Source organism: Silene latifolia, chromosome X (genome assembly GCF_048544455.1).
Source record: "Silene latifolia isolate original U9 population chromosome X, ASM4854445v1, whole genome shotgun sequence".
Taxonomy (NCBI): domain Eukaryota; kingdom Viridiplantae; phylum Streptophyta; class Magnoliopsida; order Caryophyllales; family Caryophyllaceae; genus Silene; species Silene latifolia.
The window spans coordinates 31,757,086-31,775,814 of NC_133537.1; the positions used below are offsets into that span (position 1 = coordinate 31,757,086).

At 35.0% G+C, this 18,729-nt stretch overlaps 1 long non-coding RNA gene across 9 annotated transcripts; it reads left to right on the forward strand.

The window, feature by feature from the left end:
- Positions 1 to 5,264: 5,264 nt before the first annotated feature.
- Positions 5,265 to 16,060, forward strand: LOC141623194 (uncharacterized). 9 transcript variants are annotated; one of them, XR_012533241.1, is made up of 6 exons: positions 5,265 to 6,240; positions 6,330 to 6,430; positions 8,971 to 9,253; positions 10,930 to 11,315; positions 11,449 to 12,997; positions 15,514 to 16,060. It is a non-coding gene; the product is annotated as an uncharacterized LOC141623194 (long non-coding RNA). The 9 variants fall into 9 exon arrangements; XR_012533239.1 differs by having other exon boundaries at positions 5,293 to 6,240; positions 11,449 to 11,530; positions 12,812 to 16,060; XR_012533240.1 differs by having other exon boundaries at positions 5,293 to 6,240; positions 11,449 to 11,530; positions 12,860 to 16,060.
- The last annotated feature ends 2,669 nt before the right edge of the window (positions 16,061 to 18,729 follow it).

Consider the following 18,729-nt stretch of genomic DNA (forward strand, 5'->3'; position numbering starts at 1 on the left):
AAGAAAGTACCCGTCTCATTACACTTATTAGGAAGTGTTAACCCTCTATGAGTGACATTCGACAACTAACGTGTAAACGTGTTGGTAAAGCCAATATGGGGGTTGAACTCACATCTTGTGCATTACACAATGCTCTCCCATTTGAGCTAATTGACTTTTAATAAAGTAAAAGGAGAATATTCGTAATGTAAATGCGCCAATGTGCGATATCAAAAAATTAAACATGAACAAGGGAAAGGGAAAGTGAGGCTAACAAAATTGGACCTGACTTACCATATGAAAAGAGTAAAAAATTGAACAGTGCAACTTAAATAAGACCGGAAAGTCGGAAACCTAAACTGACCAAATGTTCAGAAATCAGCACTGTGAACTGACATTAAGATTATCTACCAGACAAATAACATAAACCTTAGTACTCATGACCCTTAATTACTAATTACCCCACTAAAACACGATTGTCTGACTCTTAACAATTGAACGAACATAACCACACCCCAAATGATCTGATAAGTGCATAATACAACTGAAAGGACCCAAATTGACTGTAGCTAAATGGCATGGTGAAGGTTTGTAGTGACTGATGAAGGGATTCTTAGAAGTAAAAATATGAGGGTTATGATTGGAGCGAAGAAGAAGTTGACTCTTATTGGGTGGTAGTACGCACGACGAACTGCCTTAACATAAAAAGTTATCTTCAGTGCATAGAATATGGTCACTATGATTACTAAGGCTACTTAAATGTATCATAAAACAATGTTTACGATAGCTAAGAATTCATTCTACAAAGTGTTTGGTTGAAAACTATGAGAGCATAGCCATAACATCTGAAGCCCTGAAAGCTATGTACTCGAAGCCGTCTTTTCCCTTAAACTCATTACCCCACATACTTACAGAAAATCATTAACTGCCTCTTACCTTCCTCATCCAGAGGCACATGCCCAACTGCAATAACTTGTTGACAGACCAAATAAGAGCGAGGCTTAGACTGGGATACAGGAGTCAGATTCAAGGTGGAGCATAAATAACAAGAAATTATACGAGACAGTCTTAATTACATGGGAGATCAACCTAGTTTCAGTCTTAATTACATAAGAACCTGATCAAGTCGAGACGGTATAATTGAAATTGAAAATTCATTAAAGCTGCTATTGATGAATAGAACGGAGTCAAATCGAAAAAATCCCAATGCATTTACAACAGAGCGCCCAAGCGATGACAAATTTGTTTATTAAAAATGAACGATTCTTAGAATTTCATTCTCAAATCAAATAAAACACTAGAACAGTACTTTTATCAGAGAAATTTTTGAAAACGTAAAATGGAAAGGAGTATAGATAAACGTGAACCTTGCTTCCAGGATGACACCAACACATCGTCAATTAGAAGTTTTGTTAATATGACACCTCTTCGAGAGCCAATATAGTGCAGGTACGTAATTGAGCTCCCGGGTTGACACTAATGCATTGGGATTTCTTAATATTTGCCTTATGCGTGCATGGAAAAGCGATGTATGTGCATGAAAAAGACTTGTAGGTGCAAGAAATATGTAAAATCCTAATTTTAATCCACATAAACAGAAATTACATGCACCTAACTAATGATATGACGATTATAAAGACTATCAATTTCACGAAATTGACTCCCCAATTTCTTGTTTTCAACAAATTTAGGTAATTTCTGAATTTCTGCAACCCTAATTTCTCAATTTCCTCAATCTAATTCACGAAACCCTAATTTCACAAGCATAATTCATCAATTTCAAAAGTTAATCGACGAATCAAAAAATTAATCTAAACCTAATTTCACAAACAATCTAACACGATAATCAAACCCTAAATTCAACTAATTTAATCAACGAATTGAAAAATTACAAAGAGATCAAAACATAAACACTAATTTCACAAAAAATAATCATCAATTTCGAAATTTTACCTCGAATTAATAGGCTCCATTGATTGAAGCAGAGTCGAAGAGGTAAATCGTTGAAGACATTGATCGTTCAGTATGTGACGATCGATCGTAGAGAAAGAAAAAGTTAGGGTTGTCGAAGATGTTGATAGTCGAAGAGAGAGAAAGAAAGGAGAAATTGAAAATGACTGAGGATTGGAAAATTGGAAGGTCGTTTGATTTGTTTCAAAAGTATAGTCGTCTGTATTATTATTAGATTCAATAGTGGTTCTCATGGTTCTCATTATACTAGTGATTCTCACCGGATCCCGACCATATATATATATATATATATATATATATATATATATATATATATAGAATTAGGATCACATGAGTCCACCCTATCTTTTTGAGTCCGTGAGTCCATGATATAATATCACACGTTATATTAAATAATATCACAGCTTACAGTATCACACGTTATACAAAACAATATCACAGCTGGAAAAAAACTTTTTGAAAAAAAAAATCGTCATATTGTTTTGTAATACAATATCACACGTTATGCTAAACAATATCACACGTTATACTAAACAATATCACAGCTTTCACGAAAAAAAATTGTTAAAAAAAATTTTCGAAAAAAAAAAATTTGAAAAAAAAAAATTTCGTGATATTGTTTTGTAATACAATATCACATGTTATGCTAAACAATATCACACGTTATACTAAACAATATCACAGCTAACACGAAAAAAAAATTCCCGAAAAAAAAATTTTCGGAAAAAAAAAAATTCGAAAAAAAAAGTTTCGAAAAAAAAAATTTCAAAAAAAAAAATTTTGAAAAAAAAAATTCGTGATATTGTTTTGTATAGTGTGTGATATTGTTTTATGGACTCATGGACTCAAATATTTAGGTGGACTCACCGGATCCTACCTCTATATATATATATATATATATATATATATATATATATATATATATATATGACTTATGACCTTGCCTCTTCATTTTATTTGTCAATACATTTTATATTTATCTTCTTATATTTTTAGGTGTTAAAAAATTATTAAAATTTATTGTGCCATATTAGTTAAGGTACACTAACAATCTTTCAAAGTTAATATGTTAAATTAAATTAAGTATAGTAGTAATTATTGATAATGACATGGAATAAAATAAAATATTTTTAGAAATTATTGTTATTAACATGGAATACAAGTAAATGTTTTTATTAGCCTTTTAACTATATATATAGTAGTTAACTAGTGTAGACCCCGTGCATTGCATGCACGATATTTATAGAGTCCTAGTTCTTAGTATATTATTTATAGATTATAAATCGGCAATTCATTACTTTTGTAGCGTTTCACATTATTTTATTTGATTTGAGAAAATAAATTAAAATAACAAAATTAATCAAGAGATTTATGTAGTGACATGAAATGTGTATTTTAATGAAAATATTTTTTTTATGCAAAATTAGTGATATTATTTTATACTCCAATTTTTTTTATATCTTCCCATTTATCAAAATCTCTTTTCTTTCACAAAATATCATTTTCAAGCAAAAAAGAATTTATATATGTGTGTCGAAATGAGCGGTCAAAATATTATCTAGGAGATCAAGAGAAAATGAATGGGAAGACTAAAAATGGAGGAGAGATTTTTTTTAATAACATATATTTTAGATATGACTCATCTTACAAAGTCAACGAAATTTTTATCACAAAAACCTAAAAACAAATCCTCTATATGACAAATCTTTGTAGATAGGAAATTATATCAAAATAGGAAAGTAAATAAGAGTTTATTATATCAAAATAGGAAAGGTTTTTTTAGGTGGGAAAATGTGAAGCTTTTCCTATTCATTTAGTATATAGGGTATATGTTAAATTAATAAAGTATAGTACTAGTAATTATTGATGGTGACATGGAATAAAATTAAATGTTTTTAGCAATTATTGTTATTGATATGGAATAAAATTAAATGTTTTTACTGGCCTTTTAAGTTTTAACTATATAGTATAGATGAGAAGAGCATTTTAAGTTTCAAACTTATTTAGAAATCTAAGCTACTGACACGTGACACTTTACAAAATTGCTCAATCTAGTCTTTTTTTTTAGGGAATAATCTAGTCTTTTAATAGTATTGTATAGATAAATTTATTGTAAAATCACATTTTATTTACCTACTAGTCGTTGCACCACGCCCTTCGGACGCGGTGCCCCAATTTATCGAAATATTAAGTGTAAGTTACTTGGAATTATCTTAATAGAAATGGACAAGATCCATCATATATTTAGAATTTGTCGAACAAGCATAGTATTTATTACATAATTGGCGAATTTTTTTGAAAACACGATGTCTAATTCCAACTAATTAGAGAATAGTTCTTACAAGAAGCAAATAGAAGGCGAAATAACAATGACGTAATTTTGCATCCTCTTCCTGTCCAGTTATTTAGACCATCCTCAAATGTCGGGTTTATGATTATATTTTCATTTCCGTCATCTTTGCAGAGTTTTGCATTCTATCAAATCAACAACAAAACGAATACTCAGTACCACATTATTCTTAACTGAATGTATTTACGAGACACGTAAGATTATTGTCTTGATCAATTTTAGTTCAGCACAAGTTTTAGTCCGCACAAGCAAGGGAGGGTTATTTTATGAGAGAGATTGGAGGAGGCATGTGCCTTGCATGCTTTTGAATAGTCTAGCACTATTCCTAAGGGGGAATTATAGGATTTCATGCATTTTAAGAGGTTATAGATACAACTATATAAAGACACATTTTCATTTGTGATGGTCACTTTTCCCTCACAAAGTTGTGACCTTTCACAAATTACAAGTGGGAGAGCGAGAGAGATGGGATTGTGAGAGGTCATAAATAAGACTTTCTGAATTCTGATATAAAGATATTAAGATAACTGCTAATCACCAGTCAGCTAGAAACAAGTAAGGAAGAAATCCGGTGGGAGAAACCTAGAAAGAGTTTCCGAAAACTAAATTTTGACAGATCGAGAATAGAAGGCAATAGAGCTGCTTTACCTCTCTCATTCGAAAGGAAAGAATGATGAGATAGGTTGGTCCTATCTTGATCAATTTAGTTTTCTTACCTTATTAAAAAAAAATTGCTAATCACCACTAAATAGAGCAATTCTGTAATGGAATTACTTTTTCACATACGAACTTTACTCTTTCACATACATTTTATCATTAATTTTCCATGTAGTACCCTTTTAACCTCAAACCTAATCAAACGAACAAATTTCTATTTTTTTTTTCCTAAAACCTAATCTAGTTGCTTAAACGACTCTAACAATAGATCTTAATTCACAAAATAATGAAGTGATTTATTTGTTTATCGATTGTTAGTATTAATTGTTGCAATTTTTTTCAATTATTAGGAACTTTTTTGTTTGTTGATTATAATGGTTGAAATTAGGGTATATGAGATAATTCCTATTGGAATGGTGGTGGTGTGTGCCAATGAGAGGAGGCTACATAGGACTAATACATACTGTAGTACTTATAATGGCTTGATTTTAATTTGCGTTACTTACGATAATGGCGTACTCAATTCCAACTGCGATGAATCTGGTGATAGATCAATTAAAAAAGTGAAGATGAATTTCATGCCCTTTGGTAATAGTGACTAGTTAATCACAACAGCCCAAACATTTATATTTGAAGGACATTCTCGGTAATGGAGCAAATACAACATTTTCCATTCATGATTCTCTGATGCTGAATAATGATTAAGAAATTACTTAAGATGAATCAGATGATGACTCGTCCATCTGCCACCGTTGAAGTTATGGAAAAATGCCCCATACTTTGTTAATAAACCAAATTTAGGGGTAGTTTAATGGTTTGTGATTTGTGACGGTGCAGATTATATGGCTAGTTTAATCATAGGGTGTGCCGGCTAGAGCAGAATCCAGGTGTTGGGTGGTAGTGGATGGGGTTGGTGAGGGAGGAGAGATACATGGTGAGTTGTATTGTCTACCTTGAGGGGGGAAGATGAGAAAAAATAATAAGGGTAAAATTGTAAAAATTGTATAGGAAAGATACACCCGATTTTACGAGGACCCATAAACGATTCTACGCAACTCGCAAGTAAATTGTAGGCGTAGAATGAAACCTGAAAAAGTGGCTACGGAAATGGCGATCGGAGTAGAAGCGCCATCACCAATCCCTAACCTCCCTTCTCAATCAATCAAGTGCCTCTTTCCTCATTCATATTCAAATTCCTCATATACGTGAAATTGCACTGCTCCTTGAACCCTAATTATGCAGGAGACAACGTTGGTGGATCATCTTACCTTCAATTCAAATTGGTACTCTCTTTTATTATTACGCTATGTATTTTTGTTACGAAACCCTAATTTTCGCTATTAATTGGGGATGATTTACATAATTAACGCAGGAGACATCGGTGGATTTGTTGGTGGGACGAAAATCAGGACTTTTTATCGCTGTTTGTTGCAGTTTTCGTGATGAATTCCTTACATTTGTCTCTTGTCATTGGTACTTACCCTCTTTTTTGCATCATAGATTATCATTTGCTTGCTTAACTTAAAATTGCTGTGATTTTGTTGTATTTTTATCTGTATAGAAGTGTATGTTTAGTTTTTCGCCGGAAATGTGAGACAGTTGTTAGAGATAGGGTTGGAGGCAGTTGCGTAGCTCGACAAATTGGGGAATATTCAAACCAAGAACCTTTAGTATGAGATTCTGGGGTCTTATTTATGGAAATAGATGACATTTCCGCATATGCTTGTAGTATGTTTACTGTATTGCATTGGAAGCTGTGGAGTCTGAGATTGATGCGCTGAAACGCGAGATCGCTTATAGCTTAGTTCATCACTTCATTGTATTACCTCATTTGATTTCAGTATTATTATCTGTGTATGAGTGTAATCGAGAATTCCTCTCAATGAAGATGTAACGACTTAGCGTGCGAGTACATATCAAACCAAGTATCGTTATACATGGCTTTGTCCAGCCAATTTTGCCTATTAGCTTCCTCTTCTTTGCCCATTATTTTAAAGTAAAGTTATAACCCCACATCTGTCATCCACTCAGTTAGGCAGTTGTTCATTTGCCATTGTGCTCAACTACCCTCTTAATCTCCTTCCAAGTGAATGTCAAAACCATGTAATGAACAGAGGCAGACCTAGAAGTGCTCTTCAAAATGCAAGTCCTGTCCCTTAAGTCTCAAAAGATTCACGAAGTTTCATAACTCGTTAGCATCCTTAACTTCACCTTCAGTGAAAATACACCATAATTGTTCAAACCTTCTTACATTCACCCCCAAAGGCCCAAATCCTACTTCATCATCTGGCTGCATCTGCCTTTGCTCTTTTTTCATACATAACAATCTCGTCACTCACCTTCGCACCCTTCCACTTATCCCTCATAATACTCCTCTATGTACCAGTGCTCATATGCACTCCCTCCCACGTATCCATCATATTCCATCATTCTGACCTCCATTTTATCCCCTTCTACCTTGCCAGCCATTCTGGTCGTCCCATACTGCCTTTCATCCCCCAAAGGCAAGCCAACCCCATGCCTTGTCCTTTGTCCTCAGCAGTACATTCACTGATTCCCTACTTTATTATTGAGCTTTAACTTTATTATTGAATAAGCAGTGGCATTATTTTTACTTTTCGTTAAAAGAGCCATGCTTTGTAGCTTTGTGATCATGCGCTCCACATTATCTTGTTCCCCCCCCCCTCAATGTTCTTCCTCAAACTCATTATTCGGAGACCTAAGTCGCACCCAAAGCAAAATAGGAATCCTCTTATATTTCACATCAAGTTTTAACATTCGACCACTTGATATTCGAATCTTTACGAAAGATTTTAACGGCTTTCTCACATCATGCATAATTCTGTTATGAACTGCTCTCTCCATCTCTAGAAATGGTGCCATATCCACACTCATATTACAGCCTAATTGTGTCCTCATGTGTCTTAGATTTGCTCTTGTTTTTATTTTTGGTGGGGAGATGGTGAGGGTAGAAGTATAAGGCCATAAGGGTTAGTTTGGATCTGAATTTATAGAACTTTGAAAAGGAAATGTAATGAAATGGATGAGACGACTAAAATGGAATATGCAGAGAATTGGTATAGATAGAGGGAGTTCTTTTACTATGCCCTTCTCTCTTTGCCACATTATCCTTGACTTCTACTCCTTTACATGTGGCGCTAGTAAACTTTCAAGAAAAGGTACCGCTTCAGAAAAAAATTATTTTGCATTAAAAAATTTGATTGCAAAAACTATGCGCTTCGTGTCTATGAGGCGCACGCTTTTGCCGTGCGTCTTGCGCATGCTCGTCTCGATGCACCTCGTGCCTTTTAAAACTAAGACATCCTTCTTGCAGTCCTTTCTTTGGTGTGCTGAGTAAATACGTTGTCCGTGTTATGTTTATGTGTTGCTTAATCTTTTGCACCATACTCGTGTCGACACAACACGGATTGTGGTACGGAATCTGTATCTGCTCTGGCAGTGTCAGCAGTCGACAATCAGACATGCATACATCAAAGACATATGGATGAGCTCAGATCAAAGATGTACCGAAAGTGTATGATACTCGTACCAGAAAACCTAGTTCTGATGATTGTCGACGGCAAACGAAGTGAGACTTCATCTATGGCAGAGAAGTAGAATTTTGTGCGGCAGCTGATGGTGTTTTACTTCTATGGGTCCCTTGGTGTAGTTCACCAGAGGCTGTGAACTTATCGGCTCGCTAGTATAATGTTTACTTTTTTATGTTGTAGCTGGGAAAATACAGCCTTTTGTGGAATGAGTTTCCATGTTTGGTATATCCTTATTCCTTACTAAACCTGCCTGTTTTAGTAAAACATGTATAAACTCTAATGCGTTAAGAAAATTCTCTTAACTTTTATATCTGTTGCTAATCAGCGGTGTCTTGATTTAATGTATGGATCTGTGTTTTTTATTTTTATTTTTACTTTGTCGAATCAGTTTTTCATTGGTCGTGAATCATACAATATTGCATTATGATTAGCCACTGCTTTTGCCTTTTGGATCTTTGTCAGTACAGTGATCTTGCTGAGACAGAACGAGCTTTTGGTCCTGGAAAGATTTCGCCATGCATCCTTCAATTGGCATCAAAGCAGTTTTCAGCCAGGAGGTGGAACTGATAGTGGGGAATAGAACCTAAGTCTCATATGGTAGTTGTAAGTCTGTCACTGATGCTTGCATTCCACTCACTGCTTCAGGGGAATCTCCTCTTCCTGCTTCTGCTCTGAGAAATTTTGAGTTGCCAGCAAAAAGGGTGACATCTTCTCTTCTTAGGAATATGTACGCTGCATCTTAAAGGTAGTTTTAGGAGTATTTACTCGAGTGAGTGATTAGGGCTGCGTGAACTTGAATGATGTTCCTTTGTTTTTTTGCCTATATGTTTTACTTCTGTAGCTTGCTTGCTGAAAGATTTAGGGATTTGTTTTCATGGTTTCATCACCTAAGATGCTAATCATAAATGTAGCAGCTAATGTTAGTGTGGTTATTGCCTTTACATTAATTGTTTATCAATGTTTCCTTTGCATGTGGGAGATTGGCGTTAAATTGCCAACACATTTGTATCACATGAAAAATATTACTGTATTATTTTTTGGTCAGCCCGGCTTCGAGTAGTTCAGCTTGTTTCAACGAGAATGAAAATATGATTGTTAGGCTGTACTACCCTCAAATGATTAAGGCTGGACTAGGATTATTGTCATTTCATCACGTGTGGGAGCATACTTCAGTCACTTGCATAGTTACGTATGTACTTTGAAGATTGAGATCACTGCTATATTAGGTCCCAAGAGCTAGTATAGTTCGGAGGAGATACTTCCTAGGGGAATCACTAGTTTAGATACCAGTGTTGGTTTAACCTAGTTAAAGTTCTTGTTAATTGCCTGGCTCTTAATGATTTTCAGACCACTTATCCGATATTTTAACAAAAATTTATAGCGAGCTAGTTTTCTTTTATCAATATGATTTAGGATTTCCCAAGGTTCTTTGAGGCCTTAGTCAAGCAAAGATGACTTGGTGCGCCTTGTAGATAAGGTGCAACTAGCGAAGCATACTATCATCATGCAATTTTCATATTTTTGTTTTCTTTTTCTAGTTTTTGTTGTGTTTGCTTCTTTTTGCTACATTGTCCCTACTTTTCACTCCTTTACATGTTACCCCTATTTAATTTTTTTTAAGAAAACGACTTTATTGCGCAAATTTATTTTGATAATACCAATTTATTTGCAAAAACAGTTCATCTTTTGACCATGAGACGCACGCTTCACACCTTTTTTAAGGGGTTGTTTGGATGGATGGATTTGGAGGGACAGGGATACAAGTTCTCTTGTTGGGTTAGGAATTAGCAAATAGGATGGGAGAGAAATGTAGGGATCCATTTCCCCTCCTTCAAGTCAAATTTAACCCTCAAAAATAGGTGGTTCTTTTATGTAAGAAATGAGTTGGTGTGACCATAACTATTGAACCTGATATTTCCAATGGAGCCAAAGACTCCTAGGGGAATCACTAATATGGTTGCGCTTCTTTCTCTTGCGAAGTAGCGATCCTTCGTTGCAGTTCTTGAGGCAATTTTCATTTTGGGACTTTGGGTCATTCGGAAACAACCTCTTTGTGTTGCTAACACAAGGGTAAGGTTGCGACACTGCGTAGATCCGACCCCCTTACCTCAATTTGTGGGAGCCATTGAGGGCAGGCACTAGGGTAATGTTATTGTTGTATTCTTTTATCATGTTCCCCTGGGGATATTTTTGGAAGACAGTTGCTTACAAGTACTTGTAGAGGATATTGTTGTCTTGAAGCTTAAAACAGTTACTTACAAGTAAGCGTTAGCTTTAAATTCTATTTGTATGTTATGATCTTGTGTTAGATGCATGTGTTTTCAAAATGAGGATAGGAATGCATCATCCTCTTTTGGGACAAGTGCTATAGTTAGAAAATAGAATTTTTGTCTGATTTATACGCTTCCATTTCCCTTGCAGGAAATAAATTTGAGGCGAGGGGCTACTTGCCCAACTTCAGATTCTTGTATGCAATATACTATAAGTAACAATAAGCGTATAGAAATTCCATAGTTGGTTACTAATCTATATGTGTTAGCATCAACACATGGAATCGTGATTAATATGATGAGTCATCAAAGCCTTTCTGACTTGGCCTGGTATACTAGGGTAAATTCCGCCCTACGCGACTGGCGCTTCAAAAGGCGAAACTCTGGTCGTAGTTTGGCGATCTGTGGAAAACTTTAGTCGGCATGCATGAAAATAGTAGAGGTTTCAGCAAGCAGAACCTAGTTGGGGCTGAAGTTATGATTCTTAGAAGCATCAGAGAAAGCAGTAATCTCCTTGCTACTGATATGCCCATACAGGCAAGTTACCATTCTTCATTTTTTGCAGATAGTTCATTCCCTAACATTGACCAGGGAGCTGTGTATTTGATAATTCTAGTATTATATTTGGGACTTTTTTGGTTATTGTAAAATTTATTCTCACACTGTACAGGTGTCTGAGTTTTTGTGATTATGGCTCTGGCAACCGACCACCCTTGTTTGGTCCTTGATGGATGATGAATCAAACTATTCAGGTGCTCTATTCACCCTTAATAAGTTTCTTACATACTCTCTGGATGCAAATACTTTAGTGTTAAGACATTGGCCAGGGACTTGTGTTACCTAGAGATAACAGTTGTGAATACTTGAACCTGATAGTTGTAGGCTTGTAGCTATACGGGTGAACTTCTGGTATAAAACTGGTCTTTTGCTTTAGGCTGCTTGTAGTTTTTATTACTTTAGTGGACTTTGTTGTAGCAGTATTGGACCAAAAATAAATGCTTTATGTTACACAGCCTTCAATTTTTTCTTTCAGTGATAATGTTCTTTCATGACAAAGACCTCATCTAGCATGCATCTGGATAGTGGGGTTGGCTGCGTTCACTTAATTTGCATTTTATATTTTAGAGGGCCTGCTTGATAGCTAGAGGTGGCAATCGGGTCACTCGGGTCGGTTACGGATCGGGTTGAAGCGGGTCGGGTCATATCGGGTTCGGATTGTGTCGGGTTGACGACGGGTCGGGTCGGTTACGGTTCATGTCGGGTCATCTTCGGGTCGGGTCATCAATGGGTGGCAAGTCGGGTCGGGTCAGTATCGGGTCAGACTATAAGCATATATTTTCTCTTATGTATTTAGTTTTAGATGGGTAATTTTATGTTTAAACAACGTATAGGTGTATGAATTCTAATTTTAAGTGAAAATAATTAAGATTAATGTCAATTTGGTCTTATTTACACCATTATTAAGCTAATTCATTATCGGGTCATCTATCGGGTTGAGTCAACATCGGGTCACGGGTCGGGTCGGGTTCGGGTTTGGGTTTGAAAAAATAAGGATGTTATCAGGTCGGGTTGGGTCAGGTCGGTTCGGTTTCGGGTCACCCAATTTTCGGGTTGTATCGAGTCGGGTCGGGTCGGGTTCCTCGGGTCGGGTCAACTTTTGCCAGCTCTATAATGATAGGTGATAGGATCAAGGTTGCAGATGTTAATTAAGTAGAGCACCTAATTTGAGTATATTCATTTTTTATTTGTCCTAATCATCATTTCTTACGATTAAGATCTAACATTAACCTTAATGAAGGTCTTTCTGCCAGTGGAGGCTTTGAATATTTAATAGGATATGCAAGTCACTTGCCATGCGTCCTTACTGCTGTGCTATAGTGCTCTCAGATTATAGTGTTTGTGTCTCATGTCCTCATACCACCAAATAGGTCAAAATAAACTTTAAGATGGCATACCTCTTATATGCTCATTTTCGTGCTCTATATCCGTCAAATTGTTTTAATGTGCTTCGGTCGCATGTATATACATGTTAGGTTGAGATTTACTTCATCACCTTGCGGTTCTTCTTTTGAACACCACAGCGTCTGGACCTAGTAATTATCAGGAGTCTTGGGGATATCTTTTTTGGTGGTGTAATGGCTCGAGCTGAAGAGTTTCAACATACTTCTTTTAAGAAAGGATTCGACTGTGGGATAAATTTGTTTCTGGATTTTGTTGAGGTAGAGACAACTTTCTTAGTGCAATTCCCAAATTGTCCTTGGTTTCGAGATAGTGGCGGAAATTAACTTCTGAATTTCTGATTTACGTTCAAAGGTCTAAAAACTCATTGTTCCAACTGCATGACTTGTCCTTAGTTCCTGATGTTTGTGCCATACTGTCATTTGTCATCTCATTTATACTCTTGAAAATTAGCTAATATCATGAAATCGACTTTTCATGTACTGAAATGTTTGAGAACTTTTATCTTGGGAGAAACCCCTCTTAAATTTTGCATCACTTGTCCTTTCTGTTGTGGTTGGGGCCAAAATATAATTTTCGTATCTTGTTCTAGTTTAAGGATAATTTAGGATGATGAGGATAGAATAATTTAAGTTCCAAGTCTTTGGGTTATTAGTTTGCTTGCTTACTATAGGATTATAGCTGTATACTAGTACCTCTTCAAGGGCTGCTTTCATGGACGTGCATGCTGTTCATGTTGAAGAATGAATGTTTATTGAACCCCTCCCCACTAAGTTAAGCGTAGTGGACAGCATCATTTTACGTGTTTATAGAATAAGACCGTTGCTACTGCAATTTTTTTTATGGCTGACCATTATCTCTATCCATTTGCTAGCGTGGAGCACATATGAAAACCGTTGACCTTCTCGGCATTTTACTTGGCCAAATATATTATATTAAAATAAATTAAATTATTATGAAATTGAAAGAAGCAAAAGATAGGAGCAGTTGACTTGTAAAAATTTCTTTAAAATATAATTAAACATTCCTAGGAATGAAGGCTGAATTTTCCATGCATTGTCGTGTATGCATGAATTAAGATTAGGATTATGCCGACTAAGCATAAAATATATGAAGTAAATTCCCCCTACAAAGTATTTGACTACGTTTAAAATATCATTTAAATGATGCTTTGCACATCTTAGTACCATTGTTAATACTTCTATTTTTAATTTTTGGAAACATAATCAATTTTGTTTTCAGCCTTCTCGACCCCCAGTTAAATAATATATTTTCTTACAGAAACGTCAAGTTAAATGACGAAGCTAATTTACTTTAGGAAAAAGTTAAAGAGAATTTCAGGAGACATTTTTGCCATGATCAAGCTAGGGTGTTGGGGTCAAGGTATATTTGAGACTTGCTCTTAAGTCGCTTACTGCGGCATAACGTCGGTCATTTTGCTATTAAAGTGGCATATTGTCTCAAATATGATCGTATTCACCTCCAAAATTTTGTTAACTAGATCGCATTTTAGTGTCAATGGCTCATATGTAAAATCATGTTCTAAACTTCATTATTGTCCCGAGCGAATTGAAGCTTAATTTGGCGTGTCCCAGGACTGCTGGGTTGACAAGGGTGGATGTTAACATAGGATGAACTAGACATTGATTTTATTATCTTCATGAAGGTCAATTAACTTCTTGATAAAATTTAATAACATGGGATGTTTTTTATGATGCCTATTCTGTCCTTGTAGGTTTGTTCGGAGGTTATCTTAAATGATCATTTTTGTTTGAAGGCATTGAAAAGGTTATAAAAAGTATACATCGAGTCACTTACTTTCATTAATTAACAAAGCGGTTATTATGATATATTATTGTAGAATAATTTGATTAAAATAATTTGATACATGGTATGTTGCGAGCTGAATATAGCTCTCAGCCTCTTATTCTTCCCTCGTAAGGTAAAATATAGTGTGTTTCCTTACCGTTTTTTTTTATATCCCTGGTTTAGGAAAAAGAAATCACAATTTTGATGTAGATTTTTTTATACTGTGGTTATGATTTCTGTCCAACGTCCGTCCAAGAACCCATACTGAGAGAAGATGACTTGCATGTAAGATGTAACTGTTCTCTTTAATCTTCCGTACAGTTGTAAACGTGTACTTATGTCACTTAATTATTTCTTATTTCAACTAGGATAATGTACGAACTTGAAGTGGATTTAATAAAGGTAGTACTATAATATAAAAGACGGGGAAGAATGCTATTTGGCGGCTGGTTCATACCGCATTCGTAGTAGTAGTAGTAATTTATTTGATTAACCATCCGATGTCACGGATGACGTTCTTGTAATAGCCCTTGTCACTTAAATTTTTATGGTTGTCCTCTAAATTCTTAATTCGTAGTTTAACCCCTAACACTTGACAGACATGGCAGTGCTTCTCCATATTTTCTGTATTGGGACTTGGCAAATAGTAAGAATCCTTGCATGAACCCTAATTGTTAGTTTTATTTGATGTGTGGCTTCAACGTAGTTTTTGTCTGTAGATATGCCAGCAATTTGAACTTTGTGCTCTATGTTTATGTTTGCGTCCGTTCGAACCCTATATGCCCGTTTGATTTGTGAGAGGGATGATTTTCAACAATGTCGTTTATTGGTAGAAATACGGTGGGAGCATTTTGCCTTTTTAGTAATCTTAGACGATACTTTTGTGGTCGCTTAATCTGTCTATAGAGTATTGATCTCGAAATTGATTATTTGTTATCGGAACCTAATCTGGAATGTTATGCTGTAGATATGATCATCGACTCACCATGCTTACTACCTTGGAAACCGTTACAAGTTGGGATATATTACACGTAGTTACGACAATGTGAGCAGGCATTTAAGATTAATAATGTTGATTGGGAAGAAGCTAGAGGCGTATAAAATGTAATTAAGTGTTAATCCTCAGTATGGGGGCAGCATTTAATTACGTAGATAAAGGAGAAATAGAAAAGGGAGGGCATCATAGACAGTAACACGTAGAAGAGTGTCAGGAATTGACAGGTGAAGGAAGATGAAGGAAGGCTTTTTCAACGTAAACGCTGCATGTATGCCTCTAATAATAAAACAACATGCATGTTTGCTTCCACTCCTAGACGTGATGGACTGACTCACTAACTCACTGACTGGTCACTATTGGTTTGAAGGAGCAAAACCGGCCCCGACTTTTCCCTTGATTACGACTCTTTTTCCCAAAGGCCATTCTTTCCTAATTTGTGCTTTGTTTTTGCCTCTGTCTTTCAACATTAAACTACCCTTTTCTCTATTTCTGCAGGAATAGGTTCGACCTTCATTTTTAATTCTTATTATTACAAGAGACGGTCTAACGATAAGCCTGTCATGAGGTCTCTCACTAAATCTGTAGTTTTTTTTTTTTTTTTTTCTTTTCTTTAAATTGTACCCCGTCCACTTTTTCAAGATGTTTTACATTACTTTTCGGGAGAGTTTAAGAAGAATATGAATATGTAGAGTAAAATGAAGGTAGAGAGAGAAAAAAAAAAAGGCTTGGATTACAAATAATAGGAACCCCAAATCACATACCAAAATGGAAAGTAGAACATCTTAGTGAATGTCCTAAACTGAAAATGTGGAACATTTTAAATAACTAGGGGGAGTTTTTTTTTTTTTTTAATTATCTAGCTCTCAGTGTATTATATATCGTGTCTCACATTATCTTAATCCAAGACGTAATTTTGGAAAATATACCCGACAGAAAATGGAGAACCATGATTAGAAGTCTCGATACCTCGTGAGTCGTGTCTTTGGTTAATATTTTTAGCGCTGTTGGACAAATATGTGAATTCTCTCCTGAAGTGCAAAAAGAAGCTGAAAAACAAGCATCATTGTACTTTCTCTGTCCCATTCTGACGGATAGTGTCCGTCTTCAATGAGAATTTGCGACTTTAAATAACTTACTTTTTCAAATCTTATACCTAAGATAATTTTCTTTAAAATCTTACATCTAAAATAATATTTTCGTCCAAACTTGATACCAAATTTTTAAAAAAATTCTTAAATTGACGATTTTGCCCTTATTAATTATTCTAGTATTGAATTATTATTTTAGGGGTAGCAACTTTTTGCCGCCTGTTTTAGCCCAAGCAAAATGTTCCGTGGAAAGAAGTGGCTATTTGTATCCGATCTTTATATATAACTTATTCGTCGGAAGTCTTTTGAATCCATGTGAAGGCTAGGGTAAGAGACTGTAGATTCCATTTTTAAGAATAAAAGAATCATTGTACTTTCTCTGTCCCATTCTTTTTTTTCTTTTGGTGGGGTATTTCAATCAAAGGCAAATAAATGATTGAGACGGGGAAGGAGAGGGATTTTCCGTTGATGGGTAAAGGTTTTAGAGAGGATTAGTTATATTTAGTTGATGATGTGTAATAAAATGGGGTCAAATAATGAAAAAGATTTTGCCATTATGAATGTTTTTAGTGTTCAAATGTGGAACAATTCAATGTTAAATTTTTGTTATACAGAAGAAAAAGAGTACGTTTATAAGTACATGAATATATGATGAAGAAAAAGAGTTGAAGCAAAATTTCACACATGAATATGGTGGATACATTCAAGAGTGGCTTGTAGGGAGTATGAATTATAATGTGGTGGGTAAACTCGATCATGTATCTCTTGATTAGTCTCAAGTATATACGGAGTATGTTTTATTATTGTAATACTCTTATAAAAAGAGATTATAATGTGTTTTAAGGTGCATGAAAGAAGCGAATTGTATAAAAACCTTTCTTTACTTGTTAACCGATGTAGTTACTTTTCTGTCTTAGTTTACGTCATTAGTAGTTTAAGTGCATTGGATCATATAAGTCGAATGTCAATTGTATGAAAACCTTTCTTTACTTGTTGCCCAAAAAAAAAAGGGTACGTGAAAGGTGTAGCAATGACATCAATTATGAGATGGGACTAGAGGAGGTAGACAGGTAGTCCGAATAAAAAAGGACTTTTGTTTCAGGCTTCGAGCCGGATGCATCCTTTAATGGTCCTAAATAGTCTATGAATGTAGTAAACATAGGCTTATGCTAAACACTAAATGACTTTCATATTGTATTTTTTCATTTTTACTTTTTCAAAAATTCTTGTTTAAAACAAACATTCATCTTAGGCAAGAATGGCTGACAAAAATCTCGACTCATCTGTCTATACAATCCGTCTCATTGTAGACGGACATTAACCGTCTAAAGCTGTAGACGGATAATGACCCTCTCACAAAATGCAAATGGTGATATCCATTTCCCACCCACTTGCACTATCCACTCCATTTTATAAGAGGGCATTATTCATCTACAGCTTTAGACGAATAATACCCGTCTAAATTGAAAATTTATGCCGTTTATATGGGGTAATATTTACTCTCTATTTTATGTTTAAGGTGAATATAGTTGTCTTATGGATGATTGACTGTTTTCTCTCATGGAAAACAATGAGCCGGTAATCACGTTGTATCAAATGCATGCAAGTCATTTGTTTTCAAGTGTGGGTACGGTTGTCTCGATATTACAAGGCATGCATCTTTAGTTCTTATCTTTGAGGGAATCCATGAGTAAGTCTCTGTCACACTGTCACCAACTATATTATTGGATGACCATTTCTTCAGCATACACGAATGTAGTTTTCCTATTTCCATTATACACTGAATTACGTACGAGTGTATAAAATTGTTTTTAAGTGCGGATAAATTAATCAAAAGTATAATTAATGGAATTTTTTTCCAATACTTTAAACTTGATTTACAGATGACATTTGATAAAGAAACCGTAAAATTATATTGTTTCTATTTGAGTTCGATGGTCATGTTGTATTTATATTATAGGGTTTTTTTTGTTAAACACAAGCTTTAAAATTTTTTTTTTTCCAAATATCACCTTTAAAAAAAAAGTTTGTTAAACACAACCTTTAATAATTTTTTTTTTGTTAAACACGACATTTTGGCTAGAGTTTGAACACTTGC